Source organism: Balaenoptera physalus (assembly GCF_965194825.1).
Source record: "Balaenoptera physalus genome assembly, chromosome: 12".
Lineage (NCBI taxonomy): Eukaryota > Metazoa > Chordata > Mammalia > Artiodactyla > Balaenopteridae > Balaenoptera > Balaenoptera physalus.
This window is the reverse complement of record NC_138897.1, coordinates 83,410,713-83,430,201: the sequence shown is the minus strand read 5'-3', so window position 1 is coordinate 83,430,201 and position 19,489 is coordinate 83,410,713. Positions and strand designations below refer to the sequence as shown.

Genomic DNA, 19,489 nt, shown 5'->3' with positions numbered 1-19,489 from the left:
GTCTCCATTCCTTCTCCTGAACCCAAACTCTGCAACTGATCAATAGGATACGGTAGCTGGACTTCGTACATGGTGGCTCGGGGCTCCAAGAAACCCAGGAAAAAAGTAACAAGGATTCTTATGACCCAGCCTTGGAAGTCCTAAGATGTTACTTCCACCATATTTTATTGGCCGGCGAGTCACTGAGGCCATTCCAGATTAAAGAGGAGGGGACACAGGCTTTACCTCTCAATGATGCATACAGCATGTGGCCCATTTCCCAAGGATTTGACTGTCTCCTCAATGGGAGGAAAGCAAAGCATCTGTCACCATCTTTCATCTGCCACATCTACATTTCAAGGTTGTTAAGAGGATGAAATCTGATGATTTATACAAAGTGCCTAGTGTGTTTCTGCACATAAAGAAAGACATCCCTTCCTCTGGGTAGATACAGCTATTTGGCTAGCAGAGGTTGGGCTAGGACTTAGCACTCTTGAACAGGATCCAGCCGGCACCACTGTACACAGCAGCCCTGCCTAACACATGGAAAGCTCCAGTAACTGTCATCGATTGTGAAAAGCATCTGATACCATCACTGCAGTGGGCATCCCCTGTTTTGGACAAGTTAGTATCTATTTCTTTTCCATTCTGGCCTCAGCATTCTGATTTCCCCTTTTGGGAATCATTCCCACCCACTGCATTACATGTAGTCTCAATGGGACAGTCACTCAATTCCTGCCTGCCCCTGGCCAAGAGACCATGTGACCCAAGGTGAGCTAATCAGACATTTTCTCCCTGGAATCTGAATCATAAGTAGAGTGACTCACACACCAAAGATTACTGGTGTTCATTCACTCCGAAAGCAGTTTGCGGGGGGAGCGACTGTCTATTACCTCCTGCTACTCAGATCCCACGCTTGACAAGTTCCCTGTCCCTTCTGATATCTGGCTCTTTTACTTTGTTAGCTACTTGATACTCTTCCAATAACACCATTTCTGTGTGTGTTAGCAGAATAGGTTTCTGTTGCTTACATCCGAATAACCTGATAAAGATACTTATCATTGGTGCCTTTGTTCTGACCACAGGGGTCTCTTTCTTTTCCCTGAAACTCCTGCACCTTTATCGCCTGCCTTTTTCCATATCCTCTTTGCAGCTGGTAAAACGTTGTCATTAACATTTGGTTGGTATTTTCTCTTCTGGGTCAAACCATCAGCAAGTGGCTCCGTGTGAAAAAGCACGTGTAGGTGTTGGAGTCGGTCAGCTCAAATCAGTTCTAAGTTAAAGCTGTGTGACCTCAGTCAAAGTCACTAACCATTCAAGTCTCCATTTATTTGTCTTCAATCTGAGAATACCTGATTCTCGGATAGGAGGTCAATACATACTGGTTTCCTTCTACGTATCATGAGGATCTCCTGTTTGCCCAGCCTTGAACTAGGCACTGGGAAGCATCCAGAAATAGAAAAGGCATAAACCCTACTTTCATGGCGTTCGTAACTGCGGAGGGTGGGCAAAGCCACGCAAAGAGATCAACAGCCATAATGTGGGAAGCGGGCATTGTAAGCAGGACAATCATCGCACGTATCCTGCAGTGACGTGGGTCAGCTCAGTGCCGAACGCTTCATACACATGCTTCATCCTCACCACGACACTGAAAAGGAGATACGATGCTTATCCACATGATACAGGTGTGCAAACTACGGCTTTGCGTAGCGCAGCTGGGCTTGAATGCAGATTTGTCTGACTCTGCACCCATGCTCTTAACCGACATACTACACCACTCTCTGCTGTATCACCTTCATATTCCTTTTCATGCCCCTAGGAGATATCTTAGTTTCCTAGAATATTTCAGCTAGAATGGGCCAGGGTAGTCCTTGTGATAGCAAGCGGTCTTCATCTTGTGGGTCAGTTCTACATAACAGATAGTCACCACCTGGACCACCATTTGGGATCCTGGTAGGAAAGAGACGGTACCCCTAAATTGGGTAACTCAAGGACGGGTAAATAAAGAGCTATCTACAGAGATGTGGGAACGGTATAGGAGGTCACAAGGGATGGTGCGGTACTGTGAGGCTAGCAAAGTGGGGAGCCGTTACCACTCTTGGGCCAGAAGAAATGAGAGGAGGGTGAGGCTATGAGAACACAGAGAGAGTGTGGATCTGGGAAGGGGCTGTTGATAGGAGCTGCGGTCCTCAAACAACTGACACAGCCAACCCACAGCAACTCTGCTGTGAGGGAGCTCAGGCACCAAACACCCTGACCTTGTTCTCTCCCTCCTTCTGATTTCTTGCCAGCGCTTTCCATTGGCTGAGCCCACCCAGAACACACAGGGCACGGGGCCCATCAGTGCAGGCCATGCGGGTCCGCTTCCCAGAGCACAGAGCACACGTGGGACCAAGGAAACACCCAGCAAACATGCAGCCACTGTTTCTTCTGTGGGCGCAGAAGCAAAGGCATGGAGGGATAATAATCAAGTGAAGTCTAGGCTGACCCACTCAGAGAGATGCCAAGGGAAGGACATTTTCCAGGTCACGAGTGGTGAGTTCTCGTTCCAGAAAATTCTGGAACCCAGGTCTTCTGACCCCAAACCCTGTGCATCTGCCACTATACCCCGTTGTTATTTCTCACCCAGGTGAGAGGTGTGCTGAGACTATGGGTAAAGGATTGGTGTCCAAGCTGGGAAAGACAAGACCCCACCCAAGGAGCCTTTTATACAAGATGGCCCCTTTCAATCCATCCTTTTATTCAGCATTTATTGAGCACCAACTGAGTAACGATGCATACAGCATGAATCTCATCCCTAAGGATGTGACTCTGGTGGAGGAGACAGACAAATAAGCACACGTGTAGAGTTAACATGAATAATTCCTACGATACAAGGGTAGGCAGTGTCTAGAAGAGGAAGCCCGGGAGGAGAGGCAGACCCTTCTACCCACAGGTCAGAAAGGGCTTCCCTGAGAAAATGAGGCTCAAGCTAAGTCCAGACACAAGGGGAGCTGTCCTCAAGGTGGACAGGATTCGGAAGGGCATTCCAGACACAGGGGGCAGCTCGGGCAAAGGTGTGGAGGCTTGAAATATCTAGAGCCATCCGGGGGTGTAACAAGAGGTCAATGCAGCCGGAGTGGAAGGTGCTAGATGGGACACGGGGACCGAGAAAGAACTGAGGCTTGAAACGTAGACAGGGTCACCTCCAGGAGATGTTCTGAGTCATGCTAAGGAGTTTGGGCTTTATCCCGAGAGGGACGGGAGGTGGGAGAGATGCTAGTCACGCCCTAGCCCACATCCCCAGGGTCTGATGTCAGCACCCCATGTCCACCAGGCATCGCCTTGTCTCTGCTTTGCGTCTTCCAAAGCTGCGAAAGGCTTGCCCAGCCATGCACAGGTACAGCCCGGGAGAGCAGAGACACAAGCACCCTTGGTGGTAACTCTAAACAGAGGATGGGACACATTTACCGGCAGGCAAATGCTCTAGTCGTTGTGTCCTCCGGTGGGAAAATTCTGCAGCGTGAGGCATGTTCTATGCAGAGCCCCTGAGCTCCCCAGGGAACTGAGCCCCAGGTGCCAGGAGTAACCAGCTTTTTAACACACACTCTATTCTCTCTGCTCCCTTCTCCAGCCCACTGTTCTACTCCTTCACTTCGCTTTCCTGTGAGCGTCTCTCAGATAAGCTAGCTGTATCCAAACCCCTCTCTCCTGCTTAGAGGACGAAACCAAAGACAAGGAGACGCTGGAAGGTTCCAAGGCAGGAACCAGAAATAATGATGAGTATTCGATGATGATCAGATCAGAGGCTCAGAAAGGTCATCCCAGGGGTGGCTGGCATGGAAGATGGATTAGAGGGAGGCGGGACATAGAGTGAGAGAAGGGGAACGAGCTAGGAGGCTATTAGGAGCATCTTGAGGAAAAATAACCCAGACCAGAGCCGGGGGAGTGGTGATGGGTAGAACAAAGAATATTAAGGGTGTCAAAGTTTCTGTCCCCAAAACAAAACAATGGAAAAACACTCCTCTGGTCCTGAACTGAGCTGGGTGTCTCTCAACACCCTGGAATCGCAGTAAATCTCAGACCTAGAGTGAGTGCCTTTCTGAGCCCCTGACTCCGGGGGGCAGTGAGCGGTAATCCCTTTAAAAAAGTGTTTAGAAGTAGAGGGTGGAGCAAAAGGTGCTTTTTACAAGGCTCAAACAAAAATTAAATGAAATGCACATATGCACATACATACACCCTCGGCTATGCCCATGGGGGAGAACACAGCAATTACTATTTATTCCAAAAATCTGAAGTGATTTGCGGGTGGGGCAGGGTAAGGTTATTTACGATGTGGGGTAGGAGGAACTTTCAGCTCCTGACTCTCTCCAATAAGTGACAGGCTGCCTGAGGGGAGTTTTCTCTCCTGCCAATGAACTTGCTTCTGCCAAACAAAGGTATTTGGAGAAAGCAAACTTCATGGATACAAGAGAAAGGGAGATAGATGGATAGATAGATAGATAGATAGATAATAGATAGGTGATAGATAGATAGCTTAAAAGGGGAAGGGGTGAGGGGAAGTGGTCACTGCTGGTTTTGTGCTGTGCTTTGAAGTCTTAGAACTGGAAACAGTCATAAATTTACTGGTGTGAGAGATAGATAATAAACGCCTCTCTTACTGTGGGGTTTTTCAGCTCATGTGGACTCCATTAGCACCCAGGAAGCTCCCTCCTGGCCCCAAGACACCCCATATTTCCAGAGCAACACATTCATGCTATACTTGGCCAGTGGCCCAGAAACATTTTTGCTCCGTGATGTTCTTAAAGCCTCTGTGGCCACACATGTCTAGGGACATGGTGAGGCGTGTGCTGGATGGGATGATCCTCTGCTGTGTGACCTGGAGCTGTAATTCAACTTCTCTGAGTCTCCATGGCCTCATCTAAGCAACGGGAATGAATATCAATGTTCAGATGTTGTAAAGATTAAGTCAACTAGCTGGCAGGTTGGGAAGGGGCTGGTATGCACTAAGTGCCTAATACAATAGAAATAGAGCCACAGGTGTAGAAAACAAACTTATGGTTACCGGCGGGCAAAGGGGAGGAGGGCTAAACTGGGAGATTGGGATTGACATATACACACTACTATATATAAAATAGGTAACTAACAAGGACCTACTGTCTAGCGCAGGGAACTCTACTCAATACTCTGTAATGACCTATATGGGAAAAAAATCTAAAAAAGAGTGGATATATGTATATATGTAACTGATTCACTTTGTTGTATGGCAGAAACTAACACAACATTGTAAATCAACCAGACTCCAATAGAAATTAAAAACAAAACAAGACAAAAACCTTCTTACCCAAAGAAAATTCAGGGAAGCCTGACATTTCCCCGCACACTCACTTGCCCAAACATTGCCTCTGCCTCCTAAAGCAATGGTTCCCAACCTTCTCTTTGAATCAGAATCAACTGAGGACCTTTACAAAATGTTGATGCCCAGGCCCCCCTCCCCGCACTGAGTCTGGTTCATTTGATCTGGAGAAGGGCCCAGCCACCGGCATTTCTGCAAAGCTTCAGTGCTTCTAACGTGCAACCATGGTTGAGAAAGACTTTGTTAAGAAGTCATCTAGCCTAGGGGTTGTGGAGCCTGGCTCTCTGTTCACCTGGGGACGGGTTCATTCTCCCTACGCTCCACGTACAGAACGAGAATCTTTAGATGAAGAGTCTGAGAGTCTGCATTTGAAGATGTTCTTTGAGTCATTCTAATTTCAATGGAGACGTCTTTTTTTCTGGGAACGTATCCCTGGAGTTCCAAGTCCAGGTTGGGAAGCCCTCTCCTGTGCGTCCATATTCCCTCTGCATGGTCCCCAATCAGAGTTTATCATGTACTCCGTGTCATAACCAAATGTTTCTACATCTCTTCATATCAGCGATGTTCAGCGTTATTTCCTTGGCCCCTAGCCCAGTGCTCGACACGTAGTAGGGCCCCAATAAGTACTTTTTTTTCGGCCGCACCGCACAGCTTTCAGGATCTTAGTTCCCTGACCAGGGATTGAACCCGGGGCCATGGCAGTGAAAGCGCTGAGTCCTAACCACTGGACCACCAGGGAACTCTCCAATAAGTACTCTTGGAAAAAATCCGTGGATAGGACCCCTTTATTTCTCCACACCTACTTCCCACATGGCAGCCCAGCAACGCCCAGCTATTCTGAATCTACTTCCGAGAATTTGCAAACGCAGCATCCTCTATCTGAGGTCCCTTGGAAGAGATGCTCCCAGGGTTGACTAACAATGATCATCCTAGAGTGACAGAATGCAGGAAGGAGCGTAACTGTGGCAGAGAAGGCCTCAGGTAACACACAGTTCACACATGCCATGGGAGCTATCTTGTCTTTGATCAGACAGCTGTCCCACTCCCCGCCCCACCCCCAGATTGATAACTATACAGTGTGCTCTCAGGGAAAGAGCATAGACTTGGGAGTCAGAGAGCCCCGAGTTCAAATCCTGTCACTTATTCGCTGTGTGATCTTGGGAAAATCACTTAACCTCTCTGAGCTTCAGTGTCTACTTCTTCAACATGGGGATGACGAGGTTCAAATGGCCGGGGCTGCTGTTAGGACTGATGGAGGTGGTAGGGAACATGTCACCACAGGTTCATACTCTGCTTTAGGCACCATGCTTAAAACTGGAAGATGGTCCTGTAAGGCAGGTGTTACACTGTTCTGCATTTTACAGGAGGAAATGGAAGGTCAGGAAGGTTGAGTCACTTGCCTGTCATCAGCCACTTGTAAGTGGAGCCAACCCAACCCTGCCTTCTGAGTGTTTGCAAAGTACCCAGTCCAGACACAGGGCATAGTAAGTGCTCAGTAACCGCTCACCCCACTCCTTCTGCCCCATGACTCCTCCACCCATCACTAACATCCCAGGGGAAAAGAGACTTCTAAAAACAATCAAATTTCTCAGGTGCTGATAACTACGAACGTAGGAGTCCCGCATCCCAGGATGAAGAGTTTCTCCTCTATCTCAGCACTTACCCTAAATACCATTGTGTCTGCCTTTGAGTCCCTAAGCACGGCCAAGAAGGACCCAGAAGAGTTTTGCTGGTCAAGCAGGGACCAGCTAATGGAGAAGGGGCTGTTTCATCCCCTCCCTTGTTGCCCTGGTCGATTTGCATTGATCTCAGTTCAGCTGAGCGAGAGCCGTCTTTCAAAGTTTATTCTGGTGTCAATTTTTATAGTTCCCCCACAGATCAATACCAGGCAAAAACATTAAGGCAAACTTTGTGAAAGCTGATCGTTCAATATGAGTTTTATGAATGGCTCCCAGCCCCGGCTCTAAGCATTTGGAAGTAAGTGGTACCTTTAATCAGATGAGTGATAGAAGCCAGTCAATAAGGGCTGCTTTCTTCAGCCCTTGGAGGAAGAAGGGTGATGTCTTTGACTCCCTTTATCAGATGCATTTGTTTTTCTCAGTTGAAGAAGCTGGCTGGGTGTAGTGGTGAAGAGCTCAGACCTAATGATAAATAAACGGATTTTTAAACATGGAACAAGGAGAAGAACAGGCATTTCACAGCAAAAGGAAATCCAAATAGCCAATAAATATAAGTAACGAGGTCCATCCTCACTAATAATCAAGTAAGTGTCAATTACAACCAAAAGGAGAGATTTTTTTTCCAGACTCATCTGCTTGGCAGGGGTTGAAAAACAAACGTGGTTGAATAACAGAGAGTCTCAGTCTCTGCTATCGGGAAAGTGAGTTGGCTTCAGCTCAATTTGGAGAGCAATTTAGAATGACCGTGCAAAGCTCACGTATGAATATTGTATGACTTAGCAATCATACTCCTAAGTATACACACACAAGACTCTCACGAACATGCACTGGTGGACACAGATGAAGATGTCCATTGCAGTGTTGTCTATATTAGGGAAAACGTATAAACAAGCTGGGTGTCCATCATGAAGAGAAGGATTAAATTCATCACCATGGCATCGTATAGTCAAATATCATACAACAGGGAAACAACAAGGCTATGTGCATCAAATGGACACGTGGAGAACAAAATACTTTAAAAGTTGTTGATGAAAGATTTATAAATATAAAATATATAGAAAGATATATATACATATATATATAAATGACACCATGTATGAAAAGCTCTAAAACATACAAAGCAATGCTATACAGTGTTGATGAATAAATGTGAGGTAAATATGTGGGTAAGTAACGGCAAAAATCAGGGTGGTGTTTATGTCCTGACTGGGAGGGAGAGAAATGCGAGAAGCGAGAGCTGCATAGGGAACGTATATATATTTTGTGAGTAAAGATATCGTCCTTGGCTTCCCTGGTGGCGCAGTGGTTGAGAATCTGCCTGCCAATGCAGGGGACACGGGTTCGAGCCCTGGTCTGGGAAGATCCCACATGCTGCGGAGCAACTGGGCCTGTGAGCCACAACTACTGAGCCTGCGCGTCTGGAGCCTGTGCTCTGCAACAAGAGAGGCTGCGACAGTGAGAGGCCCGTGCACCGTGATGAAGAGTGGCTCCCGCTCGCCGCAACTAGAGAAAGCCCTCGCACAGAAACGAAGACCTAACACAGCCAAAAAATAATAAATTGATTAATCAATTAAAAAAAAAAGATAATTATAAAAAAAAAGATATCTTCCTTAGGAAGAAAAAATGTAAAGCAAATATGGTAAAATGGAAGTTCTGTGAAGCCAGCAGTATCTGTTTGGTCGACTACTCTATCCTCAGTGCTTAGCACCAAGCCTGCTAACTAGATGGTGTTTAATAAATATTTGTTGAATGAATGAGTGATGAACTTGAAAAATCTGGATGTTGGATCCATGGTGTCCTTATGTTTTTCTCCATCATTTTATTTGCTTGCAATATTTCACTGGGGAAAGTGGGAAAGGAAGGCAAAGAGACGAGAAAGCCAGACAAGCCTGGTTTCAAATCCCAGATCTTCTAATTAACATGATCTTCTGCTGAATCTGTTTTTCACTAACTTGTTATGGGTGAAGGAATTTGGGGGGAATAAAAGGATGAATGTTGGTGAAGTAAAAGATAAGAATGACACTGTGTATTTTTTAAAACATTTTGCATGCACTAGCTACTCATCATGACCCTAAACCCTGATGTACCACAGGATCACATGAACCTTTAAAAAATGCCCCTGGGTGGGTCTTACTGCCTGCCAATTAATTACTTCAGACTCTCTCAAGGGTGGGGCCCCAGCATCAGCATTTTACCTAATATCTCCAGGGGACCCTGGCGCCCGCTAAGGTTTGAGGTCTTGTCCTTGTTGCTATATCCTATGTTGGGACACACTCTGTCTTTTTGTTCATCCCTGTATCCCTTGTACCTGGCTTATTGTAGGTGATGGAGTGACATTTGTCAAATGAAAAAAGGAAATAAAAGCATGGCTGACCCCCATGACATGCCAGTGAAGTGAACATGTGTATATCCCTCCAACAGACAAAGAAATTGAGATGCGTAAACTGTCCCCACGCAGACACATGCTGGCAAAGGAGAGGAGCTAGGATCTGAAGCTAAGCAGAATCTGGGTGTCTGACCGCTACTCCAGAATATCTGTGTTTTCCTCTCCACCTGCTTTTCTGAGCCAAGCACTGGCCCAGACGAGTCTGAGATGACGCCAGCTTCATTCTTGGGGCCTCCACAGTCTCGTGAGTAAGAGAAGGTGCCCACCAGCTCAGGGAACCTCTCAGAATATGTGGGAGAGTTCAAAAACACTCCACCTCTTCCCTTATTTTGTCCGTGGCATGTTCTCTAGTTCGAGTAGCTGTGATATGCCAAAGACAGCAGATAAGAAAGTCCCCATCCTGTCTATAGAGGTAAACCTGCAGGAAAACAGGCAATTCGGACCCAGTGTGTGCCCTGGTTGTGGTCTGAGAATGTTCCTTTGGCAGCTTCTGGTAAGATTAAGAAAGTACTAGCATCCAAACTTGCAGAATGGGTGTCAGAACCTTGGAAGAAAATACTAGAAATAATAGAGAAGAACTTTCTTAAGACATGCTGCGACATCCATGCCGTGAATGTGCCCATCGAGGATATAATCCTATGAAAAATCAGGATGTCAACAACGCTGATTTAGTGTGATCTGAAAGACTCAGAGTTGGAGAAGTTTTAGGAAATCCTTAACCGATTTATTTTGCTTAGATTTCCCTTTTCAAGTATGCACCAGAAAAAAAAAAAAAAGTATGCCCCAGAGTGATATGTGATGAAACTACATGTTGAAATAAGTCTAAAAGGGCTCTTTCAATGAGTATAAAATAAGAATGCTAAGTGATTAAGGAAGCATGTGTCAAAGTTGAGTTGTTGAGAGCGTTGTTTCTCTTTCCTTAGCAGGATATGAAATAATGGTACATCTATGGTCAGTTGTATCTTAGAGTCCATGAACTATGGTAATTTGCAATCTCCTGGAAGACGCTGGTTGATCAGCTTGCTTGTTTAAATGTTGATTGACATGCTGTCACCAACCTAGGCTCATTCATTACACCATGAAAACAGTAGTCCTTTCAATTTGCTTTTATTGAATACCTACAAGTACTGGGTACCCGGTAGCACAGCCATGGGAAAAACAAAGCAATTTAGACATTTTTCCTGCCCTCTGGGAGCTCAAAGTCTCCCGAAGACTCTAAAATAGGGCAAAGGAGCTGGGCTTTAAAGTCACAGGTATAAATAATGTGCAGTGTGAGGGCAGAGAGGGCGAGAGAATTTCTGACTAGGGGACAAATAGTCCCGAAGGGAGTTGTGATTTTGCTTGCAAATAAATAAACATTTATCTATCTCATTGGAGGCTGCTGAATGGACGTCAGCAACCTCCAGATTCCACCTAGTTCAGGCCCCTTAGGATCTCCAGCAAATACACCAGGGTCCTCTGTGTGTCTCCAAAGATTATCAAGTGTCTTCAAAAAATGAGGTGTGTCATGATGGGGCATTTTGCTAGGATACTCCAAGCAGGAAATGAGAGTTTCACAGGGACCATGTATTGGGAGAAGATTAGGTCCAGAAAGGTGCTGAGTGGGGCAAACCAAATTGAAGAATTCTAGAATTCAGGGCCAAATGAGGGAAGGGGGCATAACATAACTTCTGCACATGTTTGGATCAAATATGTGTACATTTCGTATGGGTATACGCATGTGACATGTGGCTTCACATGTCTAGATATGCCTGGCGATGCACATGTGTAAGGCATGTTTAGATATGTGTACATATGTGTACATATGTCTTATGGGGTGCACATGTGTGCAAGTTTCTGTGTGCAGGGTCCATGTTGGCAGAAATGTGTATTCTATATTTGACTCTGTACACAGGGCCTATGCCTATATATTATCCTGCATACAACATATATGCATGTCTGCATGGAACCGATGTACATGCGTGTCTGAGTGTAGATGCGTGTGAATGTGCATGGGTATGGGTACATATATGTATGTCTGCATGTCTAACTGGGGTATATGGATGTTTACATATAAATATTGTACAAGAGAGGATGCGTGGGAATATTTTTATATATGTGGATACGTGTGTATCTATGTACGTCTATGTGGAAAATACGTGTGTGAGTTTGTATGCCTGAGAATGTGGACAATTGCACAAATGTGTGGGAATGTTTGTTTGGATAAATATACGGGTAGACTAACTGTGTTTTTTCTGTCGTGCTCCATTACCTGTGGAAGTAGGTTTGTGTACGAGTGTGCGCTTGGTAGGTAATGCGTCTGCTATGTGGGTGTGCGTGTGTACCCGAAGCTGTGTTGTGTGGGAATGTGGACCCGAGTGCCAAAGCTCATAAAGGTGTATCATGTAGGGGCATGTGAGGAGCCATCTCACATCTCAGCAGTGCACTTAAAATTGGTAGATTTTACTGTATATCAATCAAAACTCAATAAAAAGCAGGGAGCCAGTAGCGTGATGTGACAGAGTGATGGGCTGTTTCAGGCGGGGTGGTCCGGGAAAGCATCTCCAAGGAGGCGCCATCTGATGTCAGCTTCAAGAATTGGGGGACACACTCAAGGCTCAGGTTCCCCCCCCCCACCTCTGGCCTGGAGCCCATTGTGGTTTCCTGGCTCCTGGAGGTCCCTGGGCCACCCTTATCTTCTTTCTGGGAATTTCTCCTTCGTTTCCTGAATCTCTCACCCATGGGTCACTTGCTCACTTCCCCTGGCCAGGGTCCTTCCAGTCCTGCTCTTCCTAATAAATATTTTCTAATAAATATTTTAGTACCCATGGAGATCAATGGTGCATCACCAATGGGAAATTGAATGTAAATCATCTCGGCTTTGGCGTCACCCCAGAAATCGATGTTCACACATTAGGGCTATTAGTACATTCGGAAGCCTTTGATGGATGGCAGCAGGACCTAGGACGTCACACCTGGAGTCCCTCTTCCTCTTCTTCCTGCGCTGATGGAGCCAGCCGCGGGGCAGGTGCCTGCGGAGGGAACACACTCTCAGAGACTGACTGTTTCCTCCATATCAGTAGAAAGTGGTCCTCAGTGGGGGTATTCCATTCTCTGTTTTCTTTCCTAAGCCCCACAGCTTCATTTGAGATTTTGACAGCTAGAAGGAGGTGGTAGATTGTGTGAGGGTGCCTGTCGTTCCAGAGCTAGACTGATGTTCAATCACCAGTTAGTTCATTCAACGATCATTTATTGAGCACCTACTGTGTGCCAACACAAATGGTGGGCAAAAGTTAACAAAATGTGAACACCATTTGACCTATTTACTCCTTCACTTCCTTCACGCAGAGAAAGGTGCATACAACATTGGTTAAAAGGATGCACATTACAGTTCTGTTTGCAATGGACAAAAAGGATCCAAACATTGGCCAGTGCCTGATAGGTTAAATGATCCGTGGTTTGCCCATACAATGCAATACTACTCATATTACTTATGTAAATCAAGTGAATTAAAAGTTTAAAGATAACGGCCTCCAGAATGTGATGAAAATGGACACATAAATCCATACACACATACAAATCAATCGATTCATGCCCATTTCCATGAAAACACACATATGCACCTTCACAGCACATCCACATGAACACACAGCCACGCACCACTGCATACACAGATTTTCAAATATTCACATGGACACACAGACCCACAAACCCACACGCCCACCTACGTGTGGACAGACAGACACGTGACCGTTGCCCCCATTCTCCTCTGAGTGCCAGAGCTGGTCTCCCTCAAGCTGCCACCTGCTACTTCTCTCCCCGTGGAAAGAGACCGGGGATGCGGTGGGAATTCGGTGTCAGTTTTCACGGAAGCCCAGCTCGGTGTCTGCAGGCTTGCAGGGGAATGTGGCCCCAGCAGCAGCACCTTGGCCCTCAGGGCAGCTAGCCTGGACGCGAGCTGATTTCAGCAGAGATGCGGGTTGCCCCCAGCTGCCAGAGTTTGCTGGAAAAAGGCATCCTGTTCTCCAGTCCGCACACGTCTGGGACACTGGACCCCGGAGCAGCCTCTTTGAATCCCTCCTGCCCTCAGAGCAGGCTGGGAGGCCCGGGGGAATGAGCTTACTGAGATTTCTAGAGCTTCCTCTTTGCTGAAACCAGCCTGTTCCCACAAATCCCAAAATAGAGTCTCTGGCAGAGCCATGAAATCTGAAATGCAGAGACAGCTGCAAAGAAAAATAGTGGAAAGGAACAGGCAGGAGAGCTGTCTGCCTTCGCCTCAAGCCTCAGAAGGATCCCTGGAGTGGGCAAGGGCATCGTGGGGTCACTATTCTCAGTACCACCCCCTAGTCTCCAAATAGACTTAAAATTATGCCTAGTTGAGAGTGTATAAACTTGCTCAGAGAGCTCTAGGGAAAAGCAGGACATTTCCTTTGGCAAAGAAAAAAAAAATGTTGTTTCTCTACCTTCCCGGAAGTTCTTTTCTGAGTCTAACTTAAAGCCTTCACACTATAGCTGTAGCCCACCCTCCTCCTCCATGTCCTCTTGGTCTCCTCCTCTTCTGAGGACACTAAGTTCATTCTCATTTTCCAGTGAAATGAGTCAAAATAGACTTTCAATATATACTTGCTAAGCAACTGCTCTGGGCAAGGCACTGTGGTGGGTCACCCAGAATAGCTAGACATGAACCCAGCCTCCAAGGGCCCTTCGCCTACATAGGAGATGACAACTATAAAAATACAGGCAGACCTCATTTTATGGCACTTCACTTTATCGTGCTTTGCAGATATTGTGTTTTTTATACATTGAAGGTTTTTGGCAACCCTTCACCGAGCAAGTCTATTGGTGTCACTTTTCCAACACATGCTCACTTCATGTCTCTACGTCACAGTTTGATAATTCTCACAGAATTTCAAACTTTTTCATTACTTTTGCATTTGTTACGGCGATCTGTGACCAGAGATCTTTGATGTGATTATTGCAAAAAGATTATGACTCATTGAAGTCTCACATAATGGTTAGCATTTTTTAGCAAGAAACTATTTTTTAATTAAGGTGTGTACTTTTTTAATAAATATAATGCTATTGAACACTTAATAGACTACTGTATAGTATAAACATAACTTTTATATGCACTGGGAAACAGAAAACTTCATGTGACTTGCTTTATTGCAGTAATGCTTTGTTGCAATGGCTGGACTCTCTGAGGTCTGCCTGTACCAGGTTATCGAAAACAAAAAAAAAAAAGGAAGAGAAAGAGAAATGGAATATCTAATATTTTATGAAGTGCTTACTATGAGCCAAGCACTGGTCTTAGCAACTTGCAAACATTATATCCATCTCCATATAAGAACTCCATAACCATAGTGACTGTTATCTTTATTTTATGGATTAGGAAACTGAAGCACAAAAAGTAAAAGAAACTTTTAAAAGTAAAAGGTCAGATCGCCAGTGATGATAAAAGTAGAGAAGGCAGGACCAGATTCCTCGGAAAGGTACTGAGCCACTTTCCAATCCCAATGGTTTGGAAAAGTGGCAAACTCCCTGAGCCTTAGTTTCCTAATCTTTAAAATGGAAATCATGTCCCAATTTAGGTGAGGGCCAAATCATACGATGTTTGTAAAGGGTTTAGTGGGGTTTTCTGACACATACAGAGTATTCAGCAATAACAAAATTGATGGTGATTTTATCAGTTAGCTATTGCTGTGTAACAAACTGTCCCAAGATTTAACCATTTATTATTACTCATGAGTCCTGGAGTCAGCTGGGTATTCCTGCTGGTCTTGACTGGGCATGCTATATGGTTCTTCTGGTCTTGGTTGGGGCTTACCCACATATCTTATAGTTGGCTGGTTGTTGGCTGATCTTGGATGGCCCTGGCTGTAATAACTGGACCTTCTCCTTAGAGAGGAGACAAAGACCTGTCTTATCCTCTAGCAGGCTAACCCAGGCATGTTTTTGTGTCAGTCACAGGGGTCCTAGAGAGTGCATGCAAAGAAATGCCTGAGTGACTTTTCAGTCCTCTACTCCATCAAGTTTGCTACCATCCCGTTGGCCAAAGCAAGCTACATGGCTGAGTCCAGAGTTAGAGAAAAGGACAAGTGACAGGGCAAAGAGCATGGCTACAGGGAATTGGTGCAGCCAATACATTCAATAATAATTAGCACCTAAAGACACTCATTATGCAGTAGGCACATGCCATTGCTCTTCCTGGGGGTGGTCATTGCCATAATTATTACCAATAGGTGCTCAGCGATATCACAGAACCACAGAGGGGACAGAACCAAAGGAAGCTTCTCAAAAGAAAAATCATTTCATCAGGGCCTTGAAGGCCAAACAAGATTTTGAATTTAGGTGGGCAGCAATTAGAAAAGGGAGGCATTCTGGGTGGAATGAACAACTTTTGCTAAGACAAGAAGGCAGTGGGAGGGAGAAGAACCAGAGAAGCAGAGCAGCTCAAAATCAGGAGCACAGGCACCAAGAGATAGCATGCGGGTTATCATGGGAGAAGAAAATGATTAAAAAAAAAAAAAAAGTGAGAAAGAGAGGAATTAAGACCTGAAAAATGTCAGCATATGTGAGGATGAGGTGGTGTGGGGAAACCAGATCCAAGGAAGATAAGGATTGAGAGCAGCATTCCCTGTTATGAACGTTGAAGACATTCTGAGTAGACATCAAATAAATGGTAGATAACTGTTGTAAGCATTACTGCTGAAATTTCATGAATTCTTTGGAATAATGTTAATGTATTTCTGTTTATAAAAGAAATTTAAGTGCACATTCACTAAAAAATGGAGCATAGAATCCCCTTCAAAGACAGCAGTGAACGGAAGGCCGTCAGCATGCCCATTTTACAGATGCAAAAACTGAGGCTCAGAGGAACGAAGTAACAAGCCCAAAGTCCCCCACTGAGTTAAGTGATTGAGCTGCAATTCAACCATCACACCCTCCAAGTTGCCCTCAAACTCATTGATGGTTTTTCTTTTGAAAAGAAGAGCCTGGACATCACCATTGTGTCCTGCGACATCACCATTGTGTCCTGAGGACCCTGATCAATCTATAGGCCATCCTGGGCTTACAGCCACTGCCCTCCGTTTAGCAGGCCCCAAACGCCAGGTCCTCCTCCCTCTCAGAGCTTTACTGGCAAAACCTGCTCTGGGAACGGCTCCACCACCCCCCACCCCTGTCTGAGACTTAGTTCCCCATCCTGCAGCCTCCTCCTTGGCTCCACGTCTATTGGATTTCTTCTGAGACAGAATGTAAGCCCAGGAGCCTTGCCTGGGTGGGGTCTGCCCTTTTAGCTGAAGACCCCCAGAAGTCTGGCGGCTGTCCGGGAACAGTGTGGGTCTCAGCAAGGCCTCCTTTAAACAGCGGCTGCTTCTGCCACTAATTCGGCTGAGAACGCAGCTCTCAGCGGGGCCATGGCTTGCTGACAGGGTCACAAATGACGGGGGAAACTCTGCCAGCACTTTTGTCTGCTTGGAGTTCTGATCTAGGAAGGGCTTGGCCTCCTGAGCACAAGGATGGGGGCGAGTGGGTGACTGAGAGCGTGTCAACGACCAGGGCATGGGACAGGGCAAGAAGGAGTAACATAGGAACATAATGTATGCACGGTATCTGGTATGCAGTAGGAAGAGAATAAGTGTGTGCTGGTTGAATAAACAGAAGAAGAGAGGAAGGGAGGGAGAGAAGAAAGAAAGGAAAAAATGAGGGAAGGAAGAAGAGAGGGAGGAAGAAAGAAGAGCTCTCTGGCTGTTAAGACAGGATACTGAAGTCTATCACATAGTAAGCACACTTGTGTGACCTCAGAGTCTGATGACTATATTTGGAATCTGAAAAATCAGGTTCAGAAAACATAGCCTTTAAAGATTTAAGCAGGCTATAACAAATATGAGAGTCTTGAAAATAATAAATCACCATAAGACTAGCAAAGTACAGACTCTAGATCCAGACTGCCTTGGATTGAATCCTGGCTCTGCCATGTATAAGCTGTGTGTGACTCGGGTCCAGCTGCAGAAACTTTCTGTGCCTTTTCATCTGGAAAATGGAGATAATAATCATACCTACCTCACCAGCTTATTGTGAAGATTAAATCATTCAATACTTGTGAAGCGCTTAGAATAGAGCCTGCCACAAAGTCAGGGTTTAATAAACATTAACTAAAGTTATGATCAGAGAGGGGAAGTAACCTGTCCAAAGCCACACAGCTAGCAGAGGCAGGATTCCAAACAAGCTTGTTTGATTCCCAAAGCTACACTTTTTAAAAGCACAACCCAAGCAGCAGAGATAGAAACAGGCCCTTTATTTCTGTGCCCTCTTCTCCCTGCCCCCCGCCAGTCACTCCCAGGCAAAATTGCGCCTCCATGCCACCTCCCTGGTCAGAGCTGAGAAGCCTTGCATCTCTCTGTTCCCAGCCAGGGCATGTTCTCTCTTCAACTTCCATCCTTGAAAAGGGCCAGAGCCTCTGTGTGGAGGGGAAAGAACGTCTGCAGGCAGGCTTGGCCACCCAGCTTCATACAGCTCTGCAGGATTCCTTCCTTCTGCTTTTCTCTGCATGTCAGGGTGACAGAGACCAGCCCAGGCCTGGCGTGCCTGGAGCCTGTCTGCCCCAGCCATGCCCAGAAGACCCCTCAGGGAAGTCCTCCAACGCCAGAGGCAGAGATCACAAGCAATAAGCCAACAGGCTGGCCACTGGCAGGCAGCTAAGAGTAATAATAACGGATGATATTGTTTACTACATGTTATCAACTGGGCTCTTTACAAATAGTACCTTGTTAAATCCTCACTTCATCTCAATGAGAGTTTTCTCATTGGTTCTTTCTTATAGGTAAGGAAACTGAGGCTCAGAGAGGTTACGGTATTTGACACAAGTCACACAGCTTTAAGGGACAGAGCCAAGATTCAAAGCCAATACTGATTGGTTCCAAAGTCTGGCTGTTAATCCACGCTACAAAGCCTTACATGGCTGGCTGCTCTGAACACTTGTTTTCCTTCCAGTCCTAATACCAAAGGCCAGCTGAGAAATACGTAATAACTGAGCATAGCCATTGAAAGAACACTGAGGCCATTTTGCCCTGCCTCTCACTGGCCCTTGTGTGGGTCAATATAAAGAATGCAAATGCATGCAAATCACATGCAGAGTTACCTGTCAGTTTTCTGAACCCGCAAAGGGCTATTCAGAAAACTCTGGACTGCTATTTCCCAATTTTTAGATATTTCAATATTAGTCAATTCACAAAATCCACATTATTACTTACTAATATTTTTTAAACTCGATTTGTTTTTCTTAAATAAATTCACCCCAAAGGAGGAAAATTCAAATCAGTACCGTAAACAGAAAGCCATTACCACTTACCACAAATAGAAATGAAGCCTAGAAATAAAAACAATGAGCACTCTACAATGGTACCAAATCCTAGCTGGGTATTAGAACCTTCCCGAAGTTTTGAGTAGGAGGGTCTTTCTCACTTACACTCGCACTCATACTCTTTTTCACTTTATTTGTAAAAAACGGAATACATGTTAATTAAAACAACGTTTCTATTACAGATCTGCAGTCAGAAGTCTCACGTGGGGCAGGGCTGCATTCCTTTCTGAAGCCTCTGGTGAGAATCGTTTCCTTGCTCCTTCACTTCCACGTGGTTGCAAGACTGAAGCCTACGTTTCTTTGCTGGTTGTCAGCTGGGGACCACTGTCACCTCCAGGCAGCCTCCGTCTGGTCCTAACCCATGTCCTCCAACTTCTCAGGACCTTTGGATCCTTGTCATGCTGCCATCTTTCTGGTTCTCTGCAGCCAAGGCAAGTTCTTGGATTGTAAGGACTCATGGGATTAGATTGGTCCCACCTGGATCATCCAGAATAATCTCCTCATCTCAAGGATTTAACCTTAATCATGCCTGCAAAGTCCCTGTTGCCAGGCAAGGTAACATATTCACAGGCGTGGACATCTTTGGGGGCCATTATTCTGCTTATCACAGCACACTAGCACCAAACAGAGACTTTCTTCTTGGTAGAATCAGAGAGGGAAGGAGGGAGAGAAGGAAGAAGAAGGAAGGAAGGAAGAAGGGAAGGAAGGGAGGGAGGGAAGGAGCTGTTTGTCGAGTGAGTCTATGTAATTTATAATCCTGTCTGTGG

At 45.7% G+C, this 19,489-nt stretch overlaps 1 long non-coding RNA gene across 1 annotated transcript in view; it reads right to left on the bottom strand.

The window, feature by feature from the left end:
- Positions 1-19,489, bottom strand: part of LOC309639537 — a 220,481-nt gene that overhangs the window by 107,457 nt on the left and 93,535 nt on the right. The window contains exon 3 of the long non-coding RNA XR_014251716.1: positions 7,303-7,455. This is a non-coding gene — a long non-coding RNA (uncharacterized lncRNA). The remainder of the gene's footprint in view (positions 1-7,302; positions 7,456-19,489) is intronic.